General features: G+C 46.6%; 1 protein-coding gene across 4 annotated transcripts in view; it reads right to left on the bottom strand.

The window, feature by feature from the left end:
• Positions 1-3280, bottom strand: part of Fam214b (family with sequence similarity 214 member B) — a 14429-nt gene extending 11149 nt beyond the window's left edge. Inside the window, exons 1-2 of one of the 4 annotated variants that reach the window (XM_008842396.3) lie at positions 3190-3280; positions 965-1078 (exon numbers count right to left, since the gene is read on the bottom strand). The gene's annotated coding sequence lies outside the window, so the exon portion shown is untranslated. Of the gene's footprint in view, positions 1-964; positions 1079-2019; positions 2046-3189 lie in introns of those variants that run through there. The other 3 variants (XM_029567966.1, XM_029567967.1, XM_008842398.3) reach the window with 3 other exon arrangements.
• Between the last annotated feature and the right edge of the window lie 4487 nt (positions 3281-7767).

The following is a 7767-nucleotide window of genomic DNA, read 5'->3' as shown; positions in this document are numbered from 1 at the left end:
TATATTTACTGGTAACGCTGGAACTGGAGAGATGGCTCAGCACTGGCTACTCTTACAGAGGACCAAGATTCAGATTCCAGCAACCACATGGCAGTTAACAATCATTTATGACTCTAATTCCAGGGGATCTAACACCCTCTTCCAGCCTCTGCAGTCATTGCACACACAGAAGCTCTTAACATACATGCAGGCAGGGGCTGGAGAGATGGCTCAGTGGTTAAGAGCACTGACTGCTCTTGCAGGGGACCCAAGTTCGATTTTCAGCACCCACATGGTGGCTAACAACCGTCCACAACTCCAGTTCAGTGGAATCCAGTGCCCTCTTCTGATCTCTGTGGGATTGCATGACATGATAAATTTACATGAATGCAGGCAATACATTCATACACATTAAAAAAAAATACATGCAGGCAAAACATTCATACACATAAAATAAAAATAAATAAATGAAAAAAAATTGCCAGGCATGATAACACCAGCTTTTAATCCCAGCATTCGGGAGGCAGAGGCAGGCAGATCTCTGTGAGTTCAAGGCCAGCCTGGTCTACATAGTGAGTTCCAGGACAGCTGGGGCTACAGGTAGACTGTCTCAAGAGACACACAAAAAAAGCTGCTATCATTAGCTTACTTAACTCTCCCCTTCTCATAAATATTCATTTTTTTCTTCCTTTACACATATTTTTTTTTCTTCTTTTCTTGGAATGGAAGCTCCATGAGAACAGCAACTTTGTTTTTTGTTTGTGCTAACATTTTCAGAGCCAGCATCTCAGAGCCTGGCACATAATAAGCACTCACTAAACTTTAGTGAAGAAAACAATGGGCCCTGGGGTTGTGAACAGCAATTTGGAGACTTGGATCCTAACTTCTGCTCTTTCATTATGCAATCTTGGCAACCAGTTCCTTTGACTACAAATTTCCAGATTTGTAAAATGAAGGGTTCTGAGCTGGGTTTGATGGTGCATACCTAGAATTCCAGTATTTTGGAGGTGAAGGCCAGAAGGATCGAGTTCAAAGTCATCCTCTGCAACACAGTGAGTTTGAGACTCACCTGGGCTACCAGAGATTCTGTCTCAAAACCCTGAAATAAATAAATAATAAATGTTCCATATAAATGACCATTGAGGACACACACAGCTCTGATCTTATACTCCCAATGGCTGTTGTGCACTTGGAGCCATCACAGAGGATCGGCTCAAGCATCTCAGTTCCCTGCTGCTGGCATCAAAGCTAAAGGCCATACAAGCCTCACAGCAAACTGGTGCCTTTTCTCTTTATGCCCCACCCACTCACACAAAATGCCCCAGTCCAAAGGAAGCTCAAATGAGTCTGCCCTAAGCCAGCCCTTCCTGAGACAGAGGGTCTGGGAAGCAGTGTTGCCATAGCAATCAGTTCCTCCTCGAAAGGCTTCAGCCTGCTCTCCTTTACCCAACCCTACCCCATGGCTTTGTCTGCCCTGAGCACCCCTCCCCTTCTTAGCCAGACTCTCAGCAACTGGGTGGTTGTGTGAGGCTGGCTTGGGCTCTTTTTAGCAACACTGTCACACTCATTCAGTCACGGTGTGGAAGGAAGGCCTTTCCCACCCTTCTTGAGCCAATCTAAATGGGAAAAGAACTGTGGCACTGTATCAAGTCCCCTCAGAGAACTAGGGGAGCCCCCAGGACAACTAGGCTCCACTCTAAATTCTGATAGTCAGCTTCCAAGCCAGGAGCATGGGGAGCCATTCTCTCTTCGTCTTTTAGCTAGCTTTATATCCCTTTCTGGATTTGGCTTACAATAGTGGCCCACCTCTCAAAACATTCAAAAAGACCCTTAGTATTCTTCAGCATTTCCGTCCTCCTAGAGAACCCCAGAATTTCTGAGGGCCCTATGATTCCCCATCCAGGAGAGGAACAACAGTAGAAAAAAAATCAGTGTCTGGCATGTGGTAAATTGTGGCCACTGGGGGCTAGAGAGATGGCTCAGGGGTCAAGAGCACTGACTGCTCTTGCAGAGGACCTGGGTTCTATTCCCAGCACTCACATGGCAGCTATGACCCGTCCTTAATTTCAGTTCCAGGGGAATCCGAAGCCCTCTTCTGATCTCCTTGGCTTTGGACGACACGGGTGTACTCAGGGAACATACTCATAAAATAAAAAAATAATAAATAAAATATTTTTTTAAATGTGGCTACCAATCACTTGGGATTTGCTGGTAGAAACCTTGGTGGTTGTAAGGTGGGATCTGAGCCTCACAGCTGACTACCAGGGTCTCTTGGCCATTGAGTACAAAGTTCAGGGCAGGGCATAGATCCTAGACTGGCAAGAACCAGGCCAGGCCTCAGGGTGAGGAAGGAAGTGGGAAATGAGCACACCCAGAGTACTAGGGCAGGGCAAAGGGGGTGGGGGGGAGGAGGAAGAGACCAAAGCAGGCTTCTGGGAGGAACAGGAACTAGGTTAGAGGATTGACAGGAACCTAGTGACAGAAGAGTCCCCAGAGGCACCAGTTGTGTGTACCAGGTTAGGGAAGGAACCCCAACCTCAGCTAGACCTGTCCAAAGTAGGCTAAGGAGACAGTCACACAAACCTTTGTGACAAGCAGGGCCTGTCTGCTTTCTGTGTACCCAGACCAGAAGGGGGAGTTAGGAGCTGAGAAGCCAGAAACACTAGATTGGCTTCTCGCCCCACTAATTCCAGCACCTTCAATTCTAAAACAGACCACAATGTCTTCCTGAAGTCCCTACAATGTTGTAGACTGCTACTTTCTCAAAGTGCTGGAGGTTCTCCTCACTGGGACCTACAACTCCGGCCCCTCCTACAGTACCCCAAAGCCCCATCCCTTCTTCCTCCCTTTGACCCTCTCACACTAGACCACCGATCGCTTCTCCATCACACAGACCCCATTCTCCCGAAGTTCCTCCAAATCCCCTCTCCCTTAAGTACCACCATTAACCACATCAGAAGCGACTCCGCTCTCTAATATTGTATCTACGCTCTTCCCAAAGCACTCTCGCCCTTCCCCCACAAGGGCCCCTAGAGAGTACATCTCTTTGCCCATACACTGAGCCCCTTCACTGTTCCCTCAACTTCGCAACACACACTCCAGAGCGACACTCTCCAGATTCTTTTCTTCCCTAACGGTGGTCCCCACTTCATGTCTACCCAAGCGCACCCTCGTCCTTGTCCCTTTTTTCACGCACACCCCGCCCCACACCTGTAGTTCCGTGGATCCTGTTGCACTTGAGGAGGTAGTGGATGGGGCAGTGACTGAGCAGCCCTAGCTGCAGCCTCGGCCTGTAACCTCACCCCCTTGGTCCGAGCCCCGCCCCCGCAACGCCCCGGCCCACCCTCTCCCTTGTCCCAGCTCCCCCCCCCCCCCCGCATTCTCTTTTACCCCCTCCCCCACTTGTCCCCTTTCCTCGGTTCTTTAATCCCTCAGACGCCGCCTCCTCTGTAGCCCTAACCACGCCCCCTCAGACCCCGCCCCTTTCGTCTTTGCATTAGCCCAGGATCCTCCGCTTTCCCCAGGCCTCACCCCCTGGTTACCGCCCCCGTGCAGGTCCCTTTCGGTTCTGGCGCCCTCTGAACTCCGAGGCTGTCCTCCCCACCCCTTCTCCCACTGGTCTCACCCGGGAGCGCACATGCTTGGCCCGGGTCCGCTGGCTGTGATTGGCGGCGCTGGCCCCAATAGATGACCGAGGAGACAAAGTGATGGCTGCAGGCCGTCGGAGGTCCCACCCCGGCCACGTGCGGCTTCTGTGATGACAGGTCCAGAAGGGCGGGGCTTTGGTTGGCCTGCTACCCCAAACTGACCAGATCCGGGCAGCGATGGAAAGTAGAGCCCAGGCCAAAGCTCGAGCCACAGCTGAGAGCTTTCTCTCCTTTCCTCGTCTCTTTTCTTCTAGGGTCCCTCTTTACTGTACACCGGTCTCCAACTCGTGATTCTTCTGCCTCTGTCTTCTGAGTGCTGGGATTCCAGGCATGAACCACCACTCCCTGATTCCTGAGGTTTTCTTGCTGGTGTGAGCTGCTGAGGAACTTGAGCCTCTTTGTAGGGATGCCTGAGTTAGCAAGTGCATTTGCCCTTAGGGAGATCTGTAAGATTTGGAACGTCTCAAGGGTTTCAGAGGTCTGTGAAAATGAGGGAATCTGAGTAGTGGGGTTTCAGGTTTTTGAAATGATAGGGTTTGGGGGGGGTCTGAGTTCTGAGTAGTAGGAGTAATATTTGCTTCATACCTGCTCAGAGAAAAGTGTGACCCCGTCTGAAAAAGTAGGGAGGCAAGACACAGAGTGAGCAAAGATATTATTAGCAGAAGAGTTCTCTAACAAAAGAAGCCAATCTAGAATACACGAAGAACTCCTTACAAATAGGGAAACACAAATGGAAAATACTACAGCATTAATAGTTTAAATGCAAAAGTATTGATACAGGGTTATGAAGGTTTGAAAGCTCTGAAGAAGTACATATTTTGCCTTGTACAGGTACTGAGTGAACTATGTGACAGTTACATGTTTTGCAATTTAGGTCTTGGTTCCACAGACTTCTGGAGCTACTGGAGGGTAGAAAAATGTATCCAAGATACCAGTAGATGGCAGCACAGGACACTTGCCGAACTGAGTGAACCTGGACAAAGAGTCAGTCAGGGACTAGACAGAGAAGGGCTGGGAGACTGATTCTTTGACTCTGATTTTCTGAGTGATTAACCTTTTCTTTTTTGTTTGATCATTTGTTTTGAGACAGGGTCTCACTCTAGCCCATTCTGGCATGGAGCTCACTATGTAGCCCAAGCTGGCCTTGTGTTCACTGGTATCCATTTGTCTTAGTCTCTTGTGTGCTGGGATTATCTGGGTGAGCCACATTATCAGTGAAAAACATAAACATGTCTACTCAGACCCAATGGTGTGTTACATGTAAAAATCAATAAATTTCTCCACTCAAGAAATTTGCTTAACTGGTTATAATAAAAATATCTCTATATACACAGGCTGGGTGTGGTGGCCCATGCATTTAATCCCAGCACTCATGAGGAAGAGGCAGGTGGATCTCTGTGAGTTCAAGGACAGCCTGGTCTACATAGAGAGTTCCAGACCAACCAGGGCTACATAGAGACCCTGTCTCAAAATATATATATATATATAATTATAAATTTGGAAGGGCTTTTTTTTTGTAGTGGGGAAAAAAACACAGGGTTGAAACTATTAGACTTGTGCCAAGAGACTAGGTTTAGAGCAATTAAAACTATAGGGGTGGAGTGTTAACTGAAGTGTCTTCTGACCACGAGGCCAGCAAGCTATAGTCACACCTCCTTCCCATGCTCATCAAGGAGTTGAAGGGGGGAGTCACTTACCCCTCCCATCCAATCAGTCTACCTTAGCTGCATGTGAGGACAGGGCTAAGGATATATAAGCCAAGAATGCCGGGAGGCACCTTTCTCACCATTTTGTGTGGCTGTCCAGAAGTCACAGAATCTATATTTGAGTATGGACTTTCCAGGGCAGTAAATGGGAGGCACCCACTCTTCTGTAAATAAACCCCCATCCTAGGCTCTGTTAGAAAGCCCAATAAATTGGGATTTAAAAAAACTATTTCATCAATTATTTAGTGTGTGTGTGTGTGTGTGTGTGTGTGTGTGTGTGCATGTTCATGCCACAGTGCCCATGTGGAGATCAGAAGACAGTTTTTGGGACTCATTCTCTGCTTCTATCCTGTGAAACTCAGGGTTTTTTTTCAAGCCTGATAGCAAACTTGAAAAAGTTTACCTTTTTCATTATGTCTACTCAGACCCAAGGCCTTTACTCACTGAACCATTTCACCAGCCCTAAAACAGCTTATTTATTATTATTATTTTTCAATGCAAGATTAAGCTTAGGGCATTGTAAAGCTCAAGAAAGCAATCTACCCCTGAGCCACGTTCCTTTAAACTCCCTTTAAAGAAAGATTTATTTAAGGCCAGGCTTGGTGGTACATGCCTTTAATCCCAGCACTTGGGAGGCAGATCTTTGTGAGTTCTAGGCCAGCCTGGTCTACATAGTTTATTATTATTATTTTTCAATGCAAGATTAAGCTTAGGGCATTGTAAAGCTCAAGAAAGCAATCTACCCCTGAGCCACGTTCCTTTAAACTCCCTTTAAAGAAAGATTTATTTAAGGCCAGGCTTGGTGGTACATGCCTTTAATCCCAGCACTTGGGAGGCAGATCTTTGTGAGTTCTAGGCCAGCCTGGTCTACATAGTGAGTTCCAGGATAGCTGGAGCTACAGGGAGATCCCGTCTCAAAAAAACAAAAACAAAAACAAAAACAACAACAACAACAAAAGATTTATTTGGGGCTGGAGAGATGGCTCAGCAGTTAAGAACACTGGTTGTTCTTGCAGAAGACCCAGGTCAAATCCCAGCACCCAGATGGCAGCTAACAACTGTCCACAGCTCTAGTCCCAGGGAATCTGACAGCCTCTTCTTACCTCTGCGGGCATTGGACGACATGGGTGCCTTACCTACATGCAGGCAATACACACATACACATAAAACAAAAATAAAAATAATAAAAATTTAAAAAAAGATTTATTTTTATTTTATGTGTATGCATGTTTTGCCTGTATATAAGTGCACTATGTGTGTGCAATGCCCACAGAGGCCAGAAGAGGGAGTTGGATCCCCTGGAACTGGAATTACAGATGGTTGTTAGCCTCTATGTGGGTGCTGGGAACAGAACCAGGGTACTCTGGAAGAGCAGGCAATGCTCTTAACCACTGAGCCACTTAACCCAAATTTATTTTTGATGACCGTTGACAGAGTCTCAATATGTATTCCAAGCTAACCTTGAACTCTTGATCTTCCTGCCTCAGCCTCCCAAGAGCTAGAATTATAGATGTAATGAACCACACCTAGACAAATTTTCTTTTAGTCTGTGGGAGTGGAGTATGTGCTACAAACTTTTAATCCCAGCACTGAAGATGTAGAGGCGGGAGGTCGAATTCAAGGCCAGCCTCTGCTATTTAGGGAGTTTGAGGCAAGCCTGGATTACTTAAGACCATGTCTCAAAAGATCTTCCTCCCCAAAACAGGGTTGGGGAGATGCCTCAATGGGTGAACACCCAGCACCCTCATAAATGTCATATGTGCATGGTGACCCAGCTGTAATCCCAGTACTTGGGAGGCTGAGACAGGGGATCCCCAAAGTAAACTCTGTAGCTTTGGTGAGCTCCAGGTTCAGCCATAGATTCTGCCTCAATATATTAGGTAGAGAGCCACTGAGGAAGACAGCTGATATCAACCTCTGTCCTCCACATGAATATGCACACATGTACATGCACACAAAAACATACTTGCCTCCCCACAAACATGCATACATACATGTGAGTACACAAACTCTGAACTACATGAGAACTAGCCACTAAAAAGCTGAGAGAGAGAGCAAGAGAAAGAGAAAGAGAGAGAGTGCGCGTGAGAGAGAAAGAGCAAGAGAGAGAGAGCGAGGAGAGGTTGGAGTGATTGCATTTGTTGGGAAGGGGTCCATGAATCAAGAAATACAGGCAGCAGAAAGGCTTGGGGAACGTAAGGAGTCAATTCTCCCTAGAGCCTCTGAAAGGAACACGGCTCTGCCAACACCTTAATTTTTCCCTGTAAGACCCATTTTTCTTTTCTTTTTTTTTTAAACGAATAAAATATTTTTTAAATATTTTATTTATTATTTTTTTAATTCTTAAAATATATTTTGGTCATATTCAGATGCTCTCCCTGTCTCTACTCCCACCAAAGTACACCCAACTACACCTCCTCTATTATTATCTTTCT

The sequence above is a fragment of the Nannospalax galili genome, unplaced genomic scaffold, assembly GCF_000622305.1.
Source record: "Nannospalax galili isolate Female #2095 unplaced genomic scaffold, S.galili_v1.0 scaffold341, whole genome shotgun sequence".
Taxonomy (NCBI): Eukaryota; Metazoa; Chordata; class Mammalia; order Rodentia; family Spalacidae; genus Nannospalax; species Nannospalax galili.
Note: the sequence above shows the minus strand (reverse complement) of the source record. Positions and strands in the feature narration are given on the sequence as shown.